This window comes from Carassius gibelio, chromosome A10 (genome assembly GCF_023724105.1).
Source record: "Carassius gibelio isolate Cgi1373 ecotype wild population from Czech Republic chromosome A10, carGib1.2-hapl.c, whole genome shotgun sequence".
NCBI classification, from domain to species: domain Eukaryota; kingdom Metazoa; phylum Chordata; class Actinopteri; order Cypriniformes; family Cyprinidae; genus Carassius; species Carassius gibelio.
The window spans coordinates 19413042-19436473 of NC_068380.1; positions in this window are offsets into that span (position 1 = coordinate 19413042).

Below are 23432 nucleotides of genomic sequence, written 5' to 3' on the forward strand. Positions count from 1 at the left end.
TTTCACTGTCAGTATTTGAGTATTATTGGTTTGTTATTCAGCAGCCACTAGAGATAAAAACACTACTACCCGGTCTACATTCATTGGCTCTTCTACATGGCAAAGAATACATTTTGCTTCGGGGCATTCACACATGTGCATAATTGCCTTAAGGAGCAACAGATTTTTTTTGTGTGCGTGTTAAGGATTATAACACTGGCCACTCTTAGCCTTTGGAAAACACAGCCCTCTGTGTTTAAAATCCATTTATTTCGCTTTTTAACATTCAGTCGGGCTGCTTTGAAGAAGCACAACCAATCAAAGAGCAGCACAACATGGTCAAACCAAGGATTTTTCTTGGAATAAAATTAACCAAAGATTATCCTTCGTCTAAACCATGCTGTATAGTTGTTTCTTTCTGTTTGAAGCCGTTATTCACTGCTCAAGACAGACCGAGTGAATTACCAATGTGGCCCAGTGTTAGGAACAATTATAAATCAACCTGTTATCTCCTTCCAAATTAATTTACACGTGTTTCCACTCATACAAGGTGAACAGATATCTTGGAAACCTCCTCCGGTCTTTTCTGGGGCACCGTAAAATCACTGCAGTTTTCTTTGTGCAGAGACCTCCAAGTTCGCAACGTAAAGATAATAAAATAGTTCCTCTTGAGATGACGAAAAGCCTTTCGATTTTAAGAGGCCAACAGGTTTAGTGTGCAGTTCTGAATAATAAAATACAGCAGCTTGATGTTCGCACTGAGGAACCGGGTAACTTGCAAGAAACAGATGTGTGTGTGTGTTATCAAAATATTCCAGATAAACAAGGACGCTAATTAAGCCCCGAGAACAAAACATTGGGCTTCTAGAGGCATCTACGGGAGAGAGTGCACAATTCAAGGAAGCAAATATTTACATACTACTTATTTCCTGTTTAAATCCACATGGAAATAAACGGAAAACTCTTGGCAAACCTATTGGGCTCTGGCACTCCAACTATAAAGCACCACCAACTGAACAAAGGTCACAGATTCATCAGCTCAATTTTATTTATTTTTTTCTTCATGTTTAGTTGGTCAAGTTGAGTACATGAAAAGCTATCTTCAAAGTTGAATGGCTGCCATCTAACTGTTGTCAGGTGTCTCAGCACTCTGCTGAATTGTTTCCACGTGGAGGACCGACCAATGATAGACCTGGATATGAATCTGCGCTCCACTTCCAAAGAAGAAATAAAAAAGGGTAAGGGTAAAAGGGCAAGGGTGTCTTCTGTCCATCTTCACCCCTGCAGTTGACAATAACGAAGACAACCACAGCGTTACGGTTGGTTGTTGTGAGTGAAGCTTGTGACAAAGGAGAATTAATAATCTTTAACAGATAAACCCACAGGAAAACCTCAGGAAACTTAAAGACTAAAGGAGAACTGAGGGTTTATGAGCAAGATCCAAACAAAGGGAACTAATGAGATAATCAGAATAATTAATTAAACAGACTGGGGGAAACTAGGTCAGACAGGGCAGAACCAAAAACACACAGAGAACATATCTTACATGTTACACACTGATGAACCAAAGGGAATACAGTGGACCCTCACCCAGAAGCTGAAATACTTTAATTTTAACCTTTTATTGTCAATTTATTACAATTTGTTCTGCAGCATGGATTACATCACATACATAATGAACAGTACAAAAAAATCAGAATTCTAAAATGCTCCCTCTTCCTATTAGAATTAAGAAGGGCAATAACACATGGTACAAATGAACATTTTATTCTATCTGTCTTAGCTAAGGGGACTTTACAAGAACCCTGAAGGCAAAGTTTGGAATGTGTTTTGAAGAGAATGAGATTAATCAGATATAATTTGATTGCTTCCCTAAGCACCTGAGCAGTAAATATGCCTGACAGCCCTGGGAATGTCCTACTCCTAGCACTTTGCTGCAGTTATTAACTTTTGCATGGGCATTTATTTATTTAGTGTATTTATTTTACTTTCAGAGAAGCAAACCAACAAATGTAAGCCTTATAAAAACCAGTAATTAATATATTGTCAACATTACACATGGCTAACTTACTCCGATCTCAGTGTCACGTCAGACTGAGACTATTCAACACAAATGTCAAATTGGTACTGCTATACTCCTGGAGAACAGAATCCTGGAGACACACCAAGAACTTGGACTATAGGCTACACATCTTCAACACTAATTGCTTGCAACAAATCCTACTTGTTAGATGTCCTGAGTCTATTTAAAATCAGGATGTCTGGCATCGCACCAAGCAGAAGACCATTATAAACACCACCATGTAGACTGGGCAAACCAGTATTGCGTGCCATTCTTTAAGATGGAGCTCAATGAGAAAAGGCTGAGCTCTAACCCGGAGAAGAATCATGCAAGCAGAGACCATCAAGATATCTCAAAGTAAGTTATAGCAGGCACCTCAAGGAAGAAATGGAGATTTGTAGTCAAAGCCTTATGTCCCAACTGGGAACAAGGGGATATGATAAACAAGATAAGCTACATTTTCACTAAAATTGTCTCAGATCATCTTCAGCCAAAGAACATAAAAGTCACAGAATAGAAACTGTTAATCAACACTACTCCTAAATTAAGCCATAAAATTACCACAAAAAATACCACATGTTGGTCATGTGTAAAAAAGTGCATTATTGCAAAACTTGGGCTGTATCTGAAATCACACTCTATACACTCATTCACTATGACTGTTAATACAGTTCATTGAATTAGTGAATGAAAACAAGTGGTAATTCAGACACCATGTGCCCCACAAGTGCTGCAAACTCTATATTCTGATGGGACACGTCAATTCATTCGGTTTGACAGTCACAGTGCATAGGTACAGTACCATGGGTTGTATTTATGTGCACTATATAGGGGGTGACTTCAGATTCAGTTTACATTAATGCCAAGGGATATATTTAATTTTTTTATTGATAAATTACTGTTTTCTGAGTCAGTGTCGGCTGCTTCAACTGTTGTTGTGAACTTGTGAACGTTTATCGCTGTGGTGGGTAGCAGCTTTTTTGTGAACCTGTGTACTTTTATCGCTGTGGTGGGTAGCAGCTTTGAGTAAAGCTGCAGATGTAAGACCACATCCTTGACACTTTGGGAGGCACTCACGCCATATAAACAGAGCAGGACAGAGCCAATGGTAAGCCACGGTTGTCACAAACAAGACTAGAGCAATTCACTGTAAAGGTCAAGTGTAATGACAGTCGTCTTGGTCATTGACCCAAACGATTTGCATACCATGTGGGACACAAGCTGTCTGCTCCTTGCATAAAAACAGATCTGTTGGCATTGCCAGTGATATTGCCAACATGATGGACAGTTTAAGCCTGTAACTAGTTATCATTTTATTTTTACAGTTTTTAGGGGCTGGGGGGTTAGTGGATTTGAACTTTGCCTGTAATTTTACTAAAGCAATATAAGTTGGCCGCAAAAACTCATGAAACAACAAAAATAAAGCAATAAAGTTTTGCATTCTACGATTCAGAATGCCATTTCGATTTGCTTTGACAATATCCTGTTGACAAAATCCACTGTTATTTATATTACACTTCCACTGTAGACAATAACCCGCTATGACCTTTATCTTTTCAGGTTTATTTACATGCTCAAATGTCAGCTTTACAGGCAGGTGGAAAATGGAACGACTGAGAGTATTGTGTGCAGCTGCTGTCAGTTTGTGCAACTTGCCATCTCTTCACCGTGCAGGCAAACAGAGGCAGAATGTGCCCCATTGGAGTTCAGAGTCTTTGATCCATAATATATTTTTATTATTTGTATGTGACACAAGAGAACAGAAAGATTTGTTTAGGTATATGACAAACCTTCTGTGTTCTCAGCTTGGCTTTCTCATGAATATTAGGATCACAGTTTTACTTTAAAGTCAACATCAAATAATAATAATAATAATAATAATAATAATAATAATAATCTATTTGCTTTCTCAATGCACATTTCTGATCTTATTATGCATGATTCATTAGTGCACATTATTTTAAATAAACAAAACTACTTTCTATTTCTGCTGACATCTTCTAGGCCATGTTGGCTATCGGTTAGTGTTAACCAGTAGCCAAATATGGCAGATTAAAAGGGGCTGGAATGCCATTTCATGCTCATTTTAAGTAGTAGATGTAATTGACAACCTTTTTGTGGGTGTGTTTTGACTAATACATCTTTGCATTAATGACACCTAATTAGCTATTCAAATATCTGTAACCAGGCAAAATCTTCCAATCATGTGCTCGCTTGATAAGGATAATGAAAATCTTTCAAAAAAGAAAAATAAATAAATAACGTTGCCATCAGCTCCGAACTTACCCTTGATGAAAACGTCCAAGTGATTCTGCAAATAATTGGATGGTTAAATGTCCACGCATGAATTATGTTAATTACTGATAAATGAAGCATGGAAATGAGACTAAAACACCACTTGAGGTCTGCAGCATGAACTGAGTTTGATGGAGTGCCATCATCACCAAATATCAACCATTAGCATTAATACTGGCGCTCATCAGCAGCTCATCTGGGAGGCCTGTCTCGCTTCAACTTAAATCCAAATGTTAATGCTTGTTTTTTTATGCATGTGGGCAACTTATTTATTCTCAGAGGAATGTGTGTCCTAAATTTAGAGCCTAGTTTTCCTCTTGACGACTGTCGATTTCAAACAACTTTTAAAGGTTAAACACACATTGTGAATGTGTTTTCTTTTTGTTTACTCAGTCATCTGCTACTGACATGCTGATAAACTGTAGAATTGGAACACTACACATTTTTTTTAAATGACAAAATGTCCTTTCTTTGGGAACTCGAGAGGTAAAAACGTGCCAGACTCTGCAGCAACTCTCAAATACAGATGACAGCTTTCACCCTTATTTTTCAGATGCTCTGAACTCAGAATCGATGTTCGCAGGACAGTCTAATAAGAAAACGTCACTGCAGTGACTTTTATCCTGGACCAGCAAAACGCACTTCAGCTGTGAAGAGTCTGTCAAAGCTTTAGTTTTAGTTATCTGTATATTATCTCATGTTTGGATGACTGAATTGAATTCATACTATAATATAAATATGTAAATATTGCCCCAACATCCAAACCTAAGCATCCCACAACAATATAAACCGTAAGAGCACCATAAAAGTAGTCCAAACTAGTTGTACATTACAAAGCATTCTCAAACCACGGAATAGCTTTGTTCTGACATTCGCTAAAAATACACCATGAATGTCAAATTTCATTAAAAAAAAATTAATTATGACACCTTTATTCAGCCTTAATCAGAGCAAACAAACAAACAAATTAACAATAAAAAAAAATATATACAAATATGAAATATATAAAAAATATATTAAAAAGTGGTGATTAAATATTAAATATTAAAACTACACATCAATGTAACTACCAAATACCTAATCAAATGGTGTATTACAGTGTTTGTACAATATAACATTATATATATATATATATATATATATATATATATATATATATATATATATATATATATATATATATGCAGAAAGGATGCACGAGATCTGTTTTGATTTTGGGGAAGTTGCAAAACTTGTGCAGACAGTGAGGCACATTCACCTTTTTGATTATCATTTTAATTAATGTTGCTTACCTAGTCGTGTAATTTAAACATTTGAAGCTTCCATCCAGAAAGGCAGTCATCTGATTTAATTAAGTTAAGTTAAATGAAGTCAGATGTAGAAAGCTTATCTGGGCGATGGTTTAGCAAGGCGGGACATCTTGGTCGATCATTGCAGCTTCATTAGGTTTATTTGTACAAAAGATCTAGCAGTCATTAATGCGATATAATGTGATTATGTTAAAGAAAAACAACTACAACTCGCAATGAGCAAACATCAATCACAACTCTTTCTTGCAGACTGTACTGGATTTGGAAAAGTAAAATTCTGGCTTGTTCTTAAACGGCTAATCAAGGCTAATCCAGCATTGACATTTGCAGCTACTGCTTACAGAAATCAGATCAATGTATGATGAAGATTTCCACAGTACATTTTAGAGGAATTTTGTTCCAAACCTATATGACTATCTTTTTTCTATTAAACACAAAAGGTACTTATAGTATTTATTTATTTATGTTAATGTTTTTTTTCTTTTCTTTTTTTTGCTTAAAGGGGTCATAAGACATTTCTAAAAAGAACCTTATTTTGTGTATTTGGTGTAATGAAATGTGTTCATTTCAAATGTGCTAAGGTTCAGAAAACACATTATTTTCCACACACTGTACATTATTGTTGCTCCTCTATGCCCCCCCCCCCTTCTGAAACAAGTAATTTTTTACAAAGCTCATCATTCTGAAAAGTGATTGGCCAGCCACTATGATTGGCCAGCTATCCAGTGCATTATGATTGGCCGAATACCTCTAACGTGTGATGGAAAGTTACACCCTTTACTTGATGCCTTGTCCCAGCATGACGAGAGAAAACCAATAAAACCCATTACAAACAAGGCATTTGTTGCATCCTGTGGGGACTTATTATTCATATCTTTATAATGCCTGTCTTATAATATACTGTCTTTCTGTGTTCGGGCAGACAATCAATCAACAAAACATATTTACATAACAAAACAATTTTGAAATTTGAATTAGCTGCAAATGATTAAGGGCTTTGTTAACAAGTAGTTACAATAGTCCAGGCGTGAAGTTATGAAAGCATTAATAACAATATCAGCATCTTTGAAATTTAGTGAAGGTCTGGCAATATTGTGAAAAAAAAAAACAACAAAAAAACTTAATATGGAGTTCAAAGCAAGAAAGTTGCACTTGTTGCATAAAAAGTGAAAATGAATCATTCCTTTAACTTTGTATATTTAAAGTTTGTGCTGTCAAAATAAAAAGCACTTAATAGAACCCTGAGCCTAAGAAATTAGCAATGTCACATTTACATTCACCATGAGACCTGCAACACGGCAGCAGAGCTTCTTACCTTTCAAATGTGAGCTACAACTCTCTCTGGATGTGGCAGAAGGCCAACACAGAACCTGTACAAACAGTCTTTGACATGTAAATTCTAGTTCCCGTGTCAACAGATCATCTTTGCAGCGTAAGATGCAGAGAATCAGCTCTCTGAATTATGCATCACCTTGTGTGATTAGCTCTCCCAGCTGCTCTCCACGTAATTGAAAAAAATCAGCACTTTGTTTATGGGAACAAAATTGATTAATTGTTTGGTTTGGCAAAAGGGCAGAGTAACACGTTCGTGAGGAAGTTTGGGGCCTACAGTGAAGTCAACCGACACTACAAGAAAAGGGTATAAAATTAGATTTGCTTTACCTTCAAAAACTGCTGATCAACAAATGCAAGAGGACCAACAGAGTATAATAGAGGTTTATATTTAATTACTATGGAAATTAAGCTAATACAGTTTATATGCCATTTAAATGATTGAATGTATGTGAACAATACAGCAAAAAACTGTACTTATATTGTGAGTCACACATCACAGTTTAAAGATAACTAGTGTTCTATTTTATTTATTTATTTTTATTTTTAATTGTAATTTTAGTGACCAAAGCAGTGTCAAGACACATTTATGATTATATTCAATGTTGAAAACAGTTGTGCTGCTTCATATTTTTGTGGAAACTGTGATTAGCCGCCGTTATTTGTAACTTGTTATTTGAAAGAGTGAATGCATTCTTCAAAACACCTCAGTTTTGTTTACAAGTTGTAAAAGTTTGCACTAATTATGGGTAAGTACGTGATTTCTCAGTTTTGGGTGAACTATTACTTAAAATGAGCACTTGTTAACACACTTTAGTCTGTTTCTGGAAGATTCTTTAGCACATGGCACTTTTTTTGCTGCAGAGGATGTAGGTTAATTAATTCATGGTTTTGCCTGCCGCCTACTGATTGCTTTTGACAAAAGTTAATAGTTTATTTAATCATTTCCCGTGTAATTTATTAGAATCAGTGCTAAATCACAAGGTCATGAGCCTTTATTTGACCCTTTCGTGGCCGTAGATTTGAGGTAAAATCAGCCTCCACCTGATTTACTAGTCATAATGATAATAGGAGAGTTCATAATAAATCAAATATAACATTTAATTTTCATGGGGCTGAATGAAAATAATATTACAGAAATAAAAGATACTGGTCCCACTTTATATTAGGTCGCCTTAACTACTATGTACTTACATAAAAAAATAAGTGCAACGTACTTATTGTGTTCATATTGTATTGTAAAACACTTTTGCTGCTATTGAGGTGGGATAGGGGTAAGGTTAGGGAGAGGGCTGGAGGTATGGGTAAGTTTAAGGGTCAACAGTGTAAGTATAAATATAATTACAGAAATTAAATACAGATGTAATTACATGTAGTTTTTTTATATATAAGCACAATGTAAAAACATGTATGTACACAATAAGTACATTGTACTAAATTATTAATTAAAATGTAAGTACATAGTAGTTAAGGCCACTTAATATAAAGTGGGTCCAAGATACTCAAATATGGGTGTTCAAATTGTCCAGGTGTTATATTCCCCAGTTTGTTCTATAGCTGAAACAAAAACAAAAAAATTGCTCTGGATTTAAATCCAAATGACTACAAATTATTCAGTCAAAAAGGAGCTTGTATGGCTCATTTCCACTGAGCGGTATGGTTCAGTAAAATACAGTACAGTATGATTTGCAATTATGTCTGTTTCCATTTTCAGAAGTTGTGAATGGTATTACAATAAAGAACTGTACCACTTTTTTGGGACTCTTCTGTTGGAGTACAGTAGTTCAGTACATAAAGGAGAAGCTAAACTCAATGCAGAAGGTCGATTGGTTGAATTGTCACTTTGAATAAATGCTCATATGCGGATACATTTATACATTTATTGTAGACAAATGCATACCCTCTTTTAAAGGCTTTATACTTGCCATTAAGTACTGCAATAGTATTTCATGAAGTCCTCACTGGACTATTCAGTGGTCCAGTCAAGGTGCCTTTGTTTTGCAGAACAGGGGTACAATACTCGCTGATAAACCACCATAGTATGATGCATTGTTGTTGAAACAAACTATCTAGTTAACTTTTTTTCTGAACATGGTCGCATCTCCATCATTTGAACCACATTAGTTCAACAACATAGGGTCATTGTTAATGATGTCACATGCATGAGATGGAGGAATAACTTTTGATATTTAAATGTTTAGAATGTTTAGATCTCTAAGATGCTGCTGTATTGAATATGGCACCTGATGACTAATTTACAATTTTTGTTCCACGTAATTTTGCTTTATTTGATGTTTGATTCATCGCGGGTTCCCTCTTATATTAAACTCTGGGGTTCCCTTTGGTATTTGTGCACATGTGCACTCTTTGAAAACAGCGCTTTTAGAGGATGCACAGAAATACATAAATGAAAAATGTATTTATATTTGAATAAAATGGAAAATAAAGATTGTACTGCATGTTAGCTTCTCTTTTTTTACCATTTGTACAAATTGTGCACAAAATGAGTGACAGCTAAATATTCTGTTAGTCACTACAATTTGGTTATTCAAAAACACTGTATGTTGAATGCTTTAAAAAAAGTGACACAAAGGGCACAAAAAAGGGTGAATTTAGTGAGATGGGGCCCCCAGGAAAATATAGGAATGGGGCCCTATACATTTGCACACATTTACTGTACCTACTGTAGATCAACCTTGAGGTTGCTTTTTTGCCGTGATGCCTGCTGCTGCACAGTGGTGCTACATTGTTGCATCCAATGTTTCTACATTGTTATGTACATCTTCTAATTGGATTGTTGCATTTACATCTACATTTATTCATTTAGCAGACACTTCTATTATTTCAGGTTTTAGACCACGAAATAGCAAATTATTTACCATTGAGATACAAGTTTTAAGAAATAGGAATATAAATTATAAATGATAAACCTCACAATTAAACCTTTAAACCAATTTTTTTTTTTTTTTTTTTTTTTTAAGAAAAGGGATGAGTCAGAAGTATACATTATTCTATTATTTTAAATGTATTTATGTGGTTGAATTGTCACATTGGTCTAAAAAAAACAAAAAACTGCAGACTGGATTATTGAAAATGCACATTCATTCTTTGCCAGTAGGAGGTGCTTTTGGAATGTCAGAAATATAGTGGTTTCCCCGGTAACAGCTGTAAACAAAGCAGCGCTTTTCCCTTCAGAGGTTTATTCATATAAAAACTTGAATTAGTGAGAATGAGAAATGTGTGAAAAAAATATAGCCTACTGATGAGAAAAGTCCACTGATGATTTACCAGCATAAGCCTACATTTAATTTTAGTCATTTTAATTTAGGGATGTCAATTGATTAAACTACTTATACACAATTCATCGCAAGATTGTCATGAAATAACTCATGAATAATCACACATTTTTATCTGTATTAAATTTACCTTAAATTAATTATTTCCCCCCAGACAAGGTTTCACAGACAAGGCTTCAGCTTGTGTCAGACTAAATTGCATGTTTGAGCTGTCTCAACTGAAAATATCTTGCTCTGACATATCTTAAAATATGTTTGTGCCATTGTTCTGTAAAAGTTGTTTAAATATCTTAATTTATATTTAATATTTAACTAAGACCTAGTCCTGGCTTAAGATAATCCCTGTTTCTGGAATCAGGCCTTCAAGTTTATAATACTTATGGACATTGACAAATATGGAAGTTTAATGCAATGTATGTTTATTATTATTGAAACCATAGTTAACAGAGCATGAAGATTAGACATTTTTCCCGTTTACATTTTCACAAAACAAGGCAACTCACTTCTTCTGAGCATGCACAAATGTACATTTATTATTTATTATTACATTTGTTTGCCTCTCTGTGCCACATACTGTATTATGATGCAGATAAATTATCAAAATGGTTTTCATTTATATATTTTACTGTTTCTGTTGTCAGACAACGGGATGGATTTGAAATAGTGACTGAAAAGTGACCTATTAAGACTATATATAGCTCTCCCTTCCAATATGTTAATTTGCACAAAAATCCTGATTTATAATCATCACGTCTACTGATAAAATCAAATAGGCTACACATGAGATAAAGACAATAGCTGTGATTTAGGCTACACTTGCCTGGAAAATTAGGGAATCAACATATCTGTGTTTTAACTGAAAGTACAGCTTCTTTCACCCGCTCACTGAATAGAGCAGATGCAGAGAGAGAGTTGTGTGCACACGCTGGGAAAGAGAGACCTATCGCTCATGCGGCAGTCAGCCTCAGATGCATAATATTTAAATTTGCTACAAGCAGGATACACAAGAAGCACGTTCAACTCAGACACGCAAACGGTTGACGTGGTAATAAACACCATAAACAGCAACCGTTCGCAGCTACGGACCTGCTCACGCCTGTTTCACACATACTCCATACTATATATATATATGTATATGTATCTAATGACTGGATGTGTGCTGTCTCCTGATTGTATGCATGGAGAGTGGCTCAGCATGCGAATCTACTAGCCAATTTTCATTGGCATTTTCTCTTAAATTCAGAGATGACTGGGCTCCCAAGTTAGACTCCCAATATGTCCTCACGAAATAATTCGTAGTGACCGACAATAGGGAACTTAAAAATAAATAAATAAATACATATATAAATGCTTGAAAGTAGTTTTGCATGTCATTTACTAAAGTTTATTATTGTTTTGTCTACTTTCAAAAATAAATTTTATATATACACGTAAAAACTTGCTGTAGTTTCTACAGCAAAATTTTACTGAATTTTATTGTATAAACATTTTACAAGATGCAGCTGTAATTCGCAATGCATTATGGGTCAAATAAGGTTTTACAGTTGTTAACAGTATATTTCCACGTCAACTGTAATTCATTTACAAGAAGCAGGTGTTTCCTACACTAACTTACTGTAGTGTGGCATTATGGGATTGCGTGCACATCATTCAAATTCAGAAACCCAGCCGACAGGAGCAGCAAGAGAACGATTGAAGATAAGAGGCTTTATTCATAATTCCTGGTAAGTTCACAATTATACTTAAGAAATATAACCTTTTAAATTTAAGTTAATATATAAGCGATTTCATGTCACAATAGCCTCCTATCCTGACATTTAGTGGCCTTGGTAACTTCTGTGCAGTAAACTAGGAATTGCTATCATAGCATGATAGTTACGCCAAATGTTCGATTTTTGGAAGTAAAATGTTCTTATTGAGGGCATTTAAAAGTAGTGTTTACCTAATGCGAACGATTGTCATAGTAGCTAACGTTACTATCTATCTAAATAACTGACGAAGAGCAAAATTTGAAATTTCATTCGTTTATATGTGTTCAACTATCCCATATTGACTCGCCTAACCTGATTTTACCATTGTACCATTTACCATCGGGCACCGCCTCGGCCTCGGGTACTGCATCGGGCTCCGCCTCGGGAACTGCATCGGGCTCCGCCTCGGCCTCAGGAACAGCATCGGCCACCGCCTCAGGAACTGCATCGGGCACCGCCTCGGCCTCAGGAACAGCATCGGGCACCGCGTCGGCCTCAGGAACAGCATCGGGCACCGCCTCGGGAGCTGCATCGGGCACCGCCTCGGCCTCGGGAACAGCATCGGGCACCGTCTCGGGAACTACATCGGTCACCGCCTCGGGAGCTGCATCGGGCACCGCCTCGGCCTCGGGAACTGCAACGGGCTCCGCCTCGGGAACTGCGTCGGGCTCCGCCTCGGGAACTGCATCGGGCTCCGCCTCGGCCTCGGGAACAGCATCGGGCACCGCCTCGGCCTCGGGAACAGCATCGGGCACCGCCTCGGCCTCAGGAACAGCATCGGGCACCGCCTCGGGAGCTGCATCGGGCACCGCCTCGGCCTCGGGAACAGCATCGGGCACCGTCTCGGGAACTACATCGGGCACCGTCTCGGGAACTACATCGGGCACCGCCTCGGGAGCTGCATCGGGCACCGCCTTTGCCTCGGGAACAGCATCGGGCACCATCTCGGGAACTGCATCGGGCTCCGCCTCGGGAACAGCATCGGGCACCGCCTCTGAAAGGTAAATAGTGACAAGCCCTGACTCTGGAAGGCCATCGGTAACTAGCCCTGACTCTGGAAAGCCATCTGTGACTAGCCCTGACTCTGGAAGGCCATCGGTAACTAGCCCTGACTCTGGAAAGCCATCTGTGACTAGCCCTGACTCTGGAAGGCCATCGGTAACTAGCCCTGACTCTGGAAAGCCATCTGTGACTAGCCCTGACTCTGGAAGGCCATCTGTGACTAGCCCTGACTCTGGAAGGTCATCGGTGACTAACCCTGGCTCTGGAGGGTCCACGAACACCTGACTCGACTCCGGAGGGTCAGCCGGGAACTGACTCAACTCTGAACAGTCAATGGGCACCTGACTTGACTTAAGACTGCCTGTGGAGACCTGAGACACCTCTGCTTCGGGCACTGCCTCTGGAACGGCCTCGGGCACCGCCTCAGTCACCGCCTCGGCCTCCGGAACAGCGGGCACCGCCTCGGCCTCCGGAACAACAGCAGGCGCCGCCTCGGGAACTGCATCGGGCGCCGCCTCGGCCTCTCGAACAGCATCGAGCGCCTCCTCGGGAATGACCTCGGGCACCGCCTCGGGAACAGCATCGGGCACCGCCTCGGGAACTGCATCGGGCACCGCCTCGGCCTCAGGAACAGCATCGGGCACCGTCTCGGGAACTGCATCGGGTACCGTCTCGGGAGCTGCATCGGGCACTGCCTCGGGAGCTGTAACCTTTTAAGTACTGGTAAATGCTGATTGTATTGTATAAGTGGCATTTTGACATTTATTTTATTGAGCTAGTTTCATTTGATACATAACTTTATCCTGATGCTTTTGCTTGTTTTTATGTGCAGATGTTTTCTTGGAATCACAACACTCACTGGATACAAGACGGACACATAGAGGCAAAACAAGTGGGAAATTCTCAGAAGAGGGACAACCCTCATGTGTGTGCTCATCTAAGAAAGTTGATGGACTTTCAGTATGTATTTATTAAATTGTCTTTTGCAGGAATATTCTTAATTTAATAGAACATAAGCTCCAACAACATAATTTGTGATTTAATGTTGATTCCAGCATTTTATTTGAATCCTTTTCTTTAAAACATATTTTTTTACAATTTTTAAAATGTTTTTTAATGTTTAAAAAAAGTATACAAAGTCTGTTGACTGACCTTCATTTTTATAGAAAGTTAATGTTCTGCTCTGAATATGGCTTTTTTTTAAACAGTTATTTGTGATGCTATGCTATTTTTATGATAAGATTTAACTGTTGAAAGACTGAAATTTTTATTTTACCCGTAAAAGCCTTGCAATGTCTTTCTGCAAGTTTTAATAAATACTTATTTGCATCATCATTGACTTGGTTTTCATTAATTTGTAAATGTATTAAGATAGAGCTCATGATAATGCATTTATATCAGTATTTTATAGTTTACTGTTAAAATTATTCTTTAATGCAGTTCCATTGTTAAATTATTACAACATCATATTGTATTTAGGGGTATTTACATGATTTTATTGGCAACTTTTGTTGCCAGTTAAATACTGTAATTTAATACAATTACAAAAAAATGCTGTAAAATATGTTTACAGGACTTTATTGGCAACTTTTTTGCCAGGTAAATACTGTACTTTAGTGAATTTACAAAATATTGCTGTAAAATAAACTACTTGTAAAATTCAATGTTACTGTAAAAAATACTACAAACTACTGTATTTCACATACAGCAATTAACTGTTATTTGCTTTGCAGTAATGTCCTGTAATCCATTTTACAGCAATTAACATCTTTTTTACATGATTTTATTGGCAACTTTATTGCCAGTAAAATCCTGTAAATTCTACAGTACATTTTTTACAGTATATATATATATATATATATATATATATATATATATATATATATATATATATATATATATATATATATATATATATATATATATATATACGTATATGTTACTTAAGTACAATAAATATCACATACTTTAAGACTTTTACTCAAGTAATATTCTAAATGGTGACTTCAACTTCTACCAAAGTAATTTTCTGGTAAGATATTTGTACATTTACTTGAGTGTGACTTTCAGGTACACACCACTGATAGTGATCAAATGCATTTAAAATAATTGGTAAAAAAAAAACTCTCTCACACACACACACACACACACACAAGCACACACACACACACACACACACACACACACACACACACACACACACACACACACACATATACATATATACATATATATATATATATATATATATATATATATATATATATATATATATATATATTTATTTATTTATTATTATTATTATTATTGTGTATTATCAGCACAAACATAATTTACTGACTTTAAATGACACACCAAGTGCTGGACAACCATTTCACCTCAATCTTGAGCGATCACATCAAATGCAGATATCAAATGCAGATGTGGTACAAGTTCAAATAATCACACATTTTTAGAGAGGTTTTCTGCATGAATGCACAAAAATACCAGACGCTGCAGATGATGGACATTCAGAAAGAAAGTTTACAAATCATCTGAAATGGGCTTAGACAAGCACAGCTGGAAGACAATTCATTCTTGGCTTTTGAATATTTAACAAATAATCACATCTACAAATATTCACAACAGAGCTTTGGTTTAACACATTCAGACATGAGAGGATTTTCAAATGCAATTCGGTACTTCAACTAATAGAGAACACTAGGCCAGAATTATAGTAATAAATCTAAATATGGAAGTGATAAAATGTTGCCATGGTGCAAACATGCACAGGAGAAAGCTACATTTACACACACACACACACACACACACACACACACACATATATATATATATATATATATATATATATATATATATATATATATATATATATATATATATATATATATATATATATATATATATGTTATATAATATTTATAAACAGATATTTTAGCTTAATATTTAGCTTAATATTTTAAACAGATATTAGAGAGGAGATGGATATATTTCAGAAGCTCAAGCTCTCACACATACTTTCCATATTTAAAATTCTGTGCTATAGAGCATCTCGTCCTTGAACCATAAGTTGCCTTTTCAGAGGAATATCCCTCTAATATCAGTTAACTTTATTTTTTAAATCTTTATACTTTGCTTATGTCCTTCAAACCACTTTGTTTTCCAGTTTGCCAGCAATAAGTTTTTTTTTTTTTTTGTAAGGAAGTGAAAATCATTTCAAATATATTAAAACTTAGCATGATAATATATTCCTATATTTATTTCAATAAGCATAGCTTAGAATAAGTATATTGTTTCATCTTTAAATAAATATATGTGTTACACTGAATGACCATGGTTTGTTTCTCTGAATGACAATTTGCCAAAAAGAGAGATAACATTGCCATTGTTCCCACAAATGAAATATTTTAGTATCAATCTGTGTCATTAAATTAGTTTAAATAATAATAATATATTCATAATAATGATATTTTAATCTTATAATAATCCTGTAATAATCTGCAGTAAATGTCTGCAGAAACAGATGTTGAAATATAATAAGCATTTTCCTGATGCTCCCCTGCCATGCTTGCTTAGCTTGTCACTTTGTTTCTGACTTGCTCAGCCTCAAAAATTCTTGCTTGTAGCCACATTTTTTAATACGTTATGTTTGCAAATATAAATTACATTATCAGGATGAGTATTTGGGGTGGGCCTCAGGTATCATACTGTAGTGAGGGGCTCTCTCTGCCCAGAATGATTGGCAAGCTATTATTCCAACAATTACAATCCTCGATACCCTTCTCTTTTCCTGGCTAAAGGCACTTTCACACCAAGTACAGTAGGGGTAAAATAAATAAATAAATAAATAAATAAATAAATAAATAAAAAATAGCAGATTCCACAGCAAATCTAATGATAACTGCACAGAGAAATAGTATTGAATTAGAATTCATTCAACTTTAAGGAGCTCAAGCATTAAAAGTGGCAGACAACAAATCTGCAGCACATGCTAGGACTGAACAGTATTTTTCTTCATCGGTGTGGAGGTTAACATAATTGTAGTTATTTTATAGTTATTGTTCTTGGTGTGAACAGGCTTTAAAGGGGTCATATGATGCAATATAAAGTTTTCCTTTCTCTGTGGAGTGTTACAAGCTCTTGGTGCATAAAGAAGATCTGTAGAGTTGCAAAGACTAAAGTCTCAAACACTGCTCAAATGGGGAGTTTTGTTTATCGTGTGTGTGTGTGTGCTCTTGTTTTTGTGACATATCAGGACACAACTCTGTATAATGACATGGCTATGACACAGGTATTACAAGGAGAGGGTGACTTATGAGGACATAAGCCATGTCCCCATTTTTCAAAAAAAAGCTTATGAATCATACAGATTTTTTTTTTTTTTTTTTTTGAGAAAGTAGAAAATGCATTTATTTTGAAAGATGAAGCTTGAGATTATGGAAAGGGGCATTACATTTGCGACGAGTGCTTGCGGTGTTCGGCCAATCACAATGCACTGGGTCAGTTGGAGAATCAGAGCAGACTCTGCTTGTCAAAAGGAGGGACTTTAGAGAAAAGGACATGTTTGAGAGACACATAGAGGACCTACAATAATATATATATATATATATATATATATATATATATATATATATATATATATATATATATATATATATATATATATATATATATATATATAATTACAGTAAAGCATGTCAACATTCAATAATTATTATTATTACTCTGAAACATTTTGTTGTGTTGTATACTGTTTCACACAATCCACTGTATACTGGGCAGTAGGCAGTAAGCAATATTTTGAACACAGTCATAAACTAAAGGCTGTAATTAAAGAAAAAAGTGGTTCATCTAAATACTGACACAAGGGGGTCAAAACATAACATATGTTAAGGATAAAACATAAGATACAACCATCTTCATTTCAGTCTCCCAAGCCACTAAAATGTGATATTTTAAAGGGGGTGAATATTTTTGATACCCACTGTATCTTTAGGAAATAAAATGCACATGGAAGAGAAAATGATTGAAATGAGGGGAATAGCCCATTATTGCACAAGTAAAATGCATTTATAATCTCAGATGATCAACAGCAAGTTATGTTACTGTATAATAACAACACGCATAATTCACTGTCACATGTATCCAAGGAGTTCAATCTAATAGTGAACCCACACTTAATTCATAGGAATGGCACCACTATGTTTATTATCAGAGTCGGATATGTGCCACCTTTGTTTGTCTCTAAATAACAGCAGAAAAGGTCACAGAGCCTATGATTGCAGACTGAAAAAGCCTTCAGCTGTAAACTGCCGCTCAGATTGGATTATGCATTATTGTGTCAATGCCATTTGAGCAGACACTAGAGCCTGAGGGAAAGATAATGCTTTAATGCCTCAATAGCACAGCAAATTCAGCCAATTAAATTTGAGACAAGAAATAATAGTGTAATAATAGTGTTCATTTTGTTTTAATAAGATGTGGAATTAGGGCCGCTGATTGATAAAAAGGCAATCGAATGAATTACATAACATAACATTAATCACAACTAATCACACATTTCAATAACATGATATGCTGAGAAAAGTCACCTAATGATGTCATTCAAATACATTCTGTGTCATTCCATGTGAAAGTACAATTTGCCGTGTAGTGCTGCTATATAAGTATTAAAATATATAAACTAGAATGTGGAATGTATTTATTTTGGTTTTAATATAAACAGTAGTAGTTATATCTGCTGTCCATGGTACTGAAAAATGTCGAAGTAGAATTAAATATTTGTCTGCGAATGCATCTCAGTAACAGATACAAAAGATGAGCGTTCTGACAGTTCACAGACAGAGATAAATCTACAAAGCATGTTCACACCAGTCAAAATCTACTGAAAACTGAAACAATATTGAGATTTCCACAAGAACCAAGTGAGCTTACATTCAGAAACTCTTTGAAACACTCCAAATGTGAAAATAGGGATTTCCTACAGCTCTGTGTGAAAGAAGGTAAGCAGGAATATGTGTACCAAAGGAAGTATTTAGCAGATTCAAGATTTTGCTTTGTTAAACCTGTAAAACAGAACTTAGGACTTAAAAAAAAGTGGCTGTTATTTTTTACATTTTTTTATTCATCAAATAATCAAGGAATATAAGCATTAAAACAAACCTGTCTCTTTATTTTCATCCATTTTTCTCAAATCCCTCAGTTCATAAAATCGCTATTAAACTAAATGTTGATTGCCTTTAAGTGATACCCACAGCCCAAAACTGTCAAACATGAATTGCTATGCCATTGCCTATAATCAGCATAAGAAATACTGACTTAAAAATATGCATCCAATCTCTAAGTGCAGCATCATTACCTATTGGCTGAAATTATTCCAGTTCAACTATTAACAACCAAGAAGAAATCAACCGAATGTAACACAATCCATTTGGTCTTAATCAAAATGGGTGAGTGGAAGGTTGACTTTGAAAGCTAACACATACACCCCAAACTCATTTACTATTAGCTGTTGATAATTAGCTGCTGCGTAAAGTGGTGTGTTTGCTGGGTAAATAAAGTGGGCCATTTGCATAAGCCACCTCTCCCTCTGTCAAAGTCATTTAGCAGGTCAGCTAAGCAGTTAATGGTTGGCAAACATTTATATAAATGTCCCGGTTTCGCACTGCTGGGAGTCAAAGTAGATTAATCTGAACTTGGCATATTCGTGTAAAAAATCTAGTCACCAAATATGTTTGGATTTCAGAGCTCCAGACATTAAGTTTCACTTTATGTTTTGAGAAAAGATGCTGACAGAAGAAAAGATCACACTGCATCTGTCCGTGCATGCCAAAACATCTCATTTTCAAGAGCCTCACGTGTCAATATAGAGGATGGTGTTAAAAATTAATAATAATAATAATAATAATAATAATAATAATAATAATAACACACACACTAATTCTATCTAAGTATATATGAGGCAGGTCTAAATCTGAACTTGCAGTTGTCAGTAAGAAAGGAACAGGGTTTAAACTGACAAAATTATTGGAAAAGTTTGGCATGTGCCATCACTGAGAAAATATCAATCAATCACTCATCGTTTCACGTGAACATTGACTTGTCAGTTTGAACAATTGTGAGATCAAATAAAATAAAAAAGTATGAATAAATAATTTATATTAAGATTAATAAAAAAAATAGGGTAAATTTCTATTTCTATAATTTCAAAAAAGTTTTATAAATAAATATAACCAAATATAGGATAAATAAACACAATAGGATAACAGAGTGACATGAGACATGACTGTGTATAATTAAGTAAAGCTAAGTTGTCTCAATCAAGTAAGTGTTCTTATTGAAATATCACAAACGATATAAAAGTAAGTCAAATTTACTTTATGCAGATCTTTAAAGATTTCAAAGCAAAGCAAATGAGAACATTTCTAGAATTATACTTAAAAGGCCTTTCACTTGCTAATAAAATATAAACTATCAATCAGATGACAGAAGGCATGTAGCAGATTGTGTACAAGAGGCTTTTCAGATCATGTTGATCATTTAGAGGCTTTAGAAATCAGAGTAGTAAATATGATACAATGTGGTTAATAATGTGAACTAATCCTTTAAACATTGTGCCTGATTTACACTCTGTTCAATTTTTGTTCCATTAACATTCCATGCCTCGAGTGTCACGGCATATCAAATTACTTTTAACATATTAGCTTTTAATTCATCTAATTATATTAAGACCAAAAGTATCAGCACCTTGGAGCCCTTTTTCAGCGGAGATAAATTAACATCTTTTCAATTGTTTCTCATGACTATAGAAGGCCTGTTCAATGTTAACCTCAACTCTGACAGCTAAATTACATTTTAATGAGATTTTCAAAAAGGTACCTGAATCTTAATTTCAAATAACTCTAATTTCAAAGTAACATTGTTCTAAACACTTTGAAATTGAAGGTAAAATTGTAAATCTATTCTTAGAGCACTGAAGGCCCTTTTATGTGATCCGCGTCCATCATTCACCGATTTGACTTCCATAAGGAAAGTACTGCAGACAACGTCACCAAGACAGCAATTGTATGAGGTAGAAAAGGAAGGGGACAGTAGTATGAATTTTTAGGAATGATTTGAATCCAGTTTATTATTCACTCTACATGTAGATCTGTGGATATTTGGGTTTATCACAAATCAATTCGATTAACAATTCAAAGTTTTTTTTTTTTTTATTTACTTACAGTACACATATACACACACACACACACACACACACACATATATATATATATATATATATATATATATATATATATATATATATATATATATATATATTCACACTAAAAACTATTTGATTCTGTTTAAATCACATAAAACAAAGTATTATAATCTGAGTTAGATACTTCTATTGTGTGATAGTAAAAATAAAGAAAATATGTGGTATAACATGCATTACATTCCATTTTTACACGATTGTACAACATCTATGAATTTGAATGTTAACCACATGGCACAATTATTGATTATGTAATGACTGAAGACAGCCTTCAAATTCAGTAAGAATCTCCACATGTTCAAGCAACAGCAAAGACTCTCTCTTTCTGACTCAGAAACTCTTGAAGAAAAACATGCAGAAATAAAGATCATGCAAGAATATGACTAGATGAGATAATTAAAAAAAAAAAGATTGTGAAAGCATATTTTATTATTTCTGTGTGTCTAGAAACCATAAACTTCATCTACAGTACATATCTTAAACTTTTGATGTTTTTACATTTTTCATTAGTTTATTTATTTTATGTTTAGCTTCTTTGTGGTATTAGAAAAAAAGGAATGTGAGCCAGTTCGAATGACCAAGATGTGGGAACTAATGTTGTCAAAAATATTGATATTCCGATACATATCGATTTTTTTGAATGGATACAATATTGAGTTCATGCACATCAAAATCCTACATGTCTGCACCTACTGTAACTCGGCTCATTCGGTCCAGTTAAAGCATTCCTTTTCATTTTTGGCAAACAGAGTGCTGAACAGAGGTTTACAGTTTTAATTAAAAAGTACATCATTTAATCATAGTGCCCTTAAGGAGTGATTATATTATCAATATATCATGATATCAAACTCCTTAAAATATTAAATTGGAATAGCGGTTTCAAACTTCTTAATGCCAAGGAACCCCAAATAAGATGATCCACTTGCATTATGACCATAAATGGGTTGATGACAAAAAAAAGGATCAAATTGAAAAATAGAAAGGATGAAACTGAAATGATGATAAGGATAGTCATAATCAATAAATATTTTCCTGTTCGAGGCACAGTATGAAACAGAGCAGCACAGCTACTGTTTAAGAGTAATACTATTACTGAGATATGAGTATCATATGCAAATAGTCGCTGCTTCTGTAACCAATGTTATGGGTTGCTGGTGTGTAATGAAGGGTGCACTAGGAAGACTATATACAAAAAGGGTACTTTTAATAGTCGCAGGAGAATAAGGGCACATCCAACATAATACAATACATAAACGTAATCACGGATGAGGAGGAACTAATCGGACAGTTTAAGAACACGGGAGATAATCAGGGAAATGGGGACAGGTGGGGATTAATCAAATCAACCAAACAAGAACAGGAAAAAGACCAAATAAGGAAACCCAAATCCATGTATGTAACAGTTCACCCCCTCCCAGAACGGTGCATCCTCGCACTGCAAGAGGAATACCAGCAGAGGGAGGGTGGGGGTTCTGTAGGAGGGCGTGGGGCAGGCAGAGAGGGAGCAAGGAGCTTGGAACCAGGGCGGAGTGGATGGAGGGAGGAGCCTGGAGCAGCCAGATGGTGCTCCAGAGACCAGCCAGGATGATGACCCATGGGGGAGTCGATGGCGGGAGGAGCCATGGTGGAGGAGGAGGTGACGAAACCAGGGGGGCCGACAGACGGAGACTGCGCTGGTGGGCGAGGAGCCCATAATGGAGCAGAGCAGCCTCAGAGCCAGGGTGACGACGAGGGCCCAGAGGTCCAAGGCAGCGCTGAAGGCACTGGCAAACCGAGCCGGAAGCGGGGCTCCGGAAGCCCGCTGCGGAGTAGGAGTGACGGAGGACGGAGGTGGAGCCGGAAGGAAGGAGGAGCATGACAGAGCCGGAGGGATGGAATGACGAGGTGAAGCTATAGGAGTGGAGTCCCGAGGTGGCGGATGGTCGACAACTGACCAAGGTGGAGCTGGAGAGATGAGGAAGCCCGGTGGAGCAGGTGGGATGACGGGCCACGGTGAAGACGAGGAAGCAGGGTGCCAAGGCGGAGCCGCAGGACCGAGGTCCAGGGCTCGGAGGCTGGAGGCGGAGACAGAGAATCCACATGCCAAGGTGGAGCTGGAGACTGGAAGTCCCGCAGTGAATTGTCGCACCCAGAAGGACCTGAATG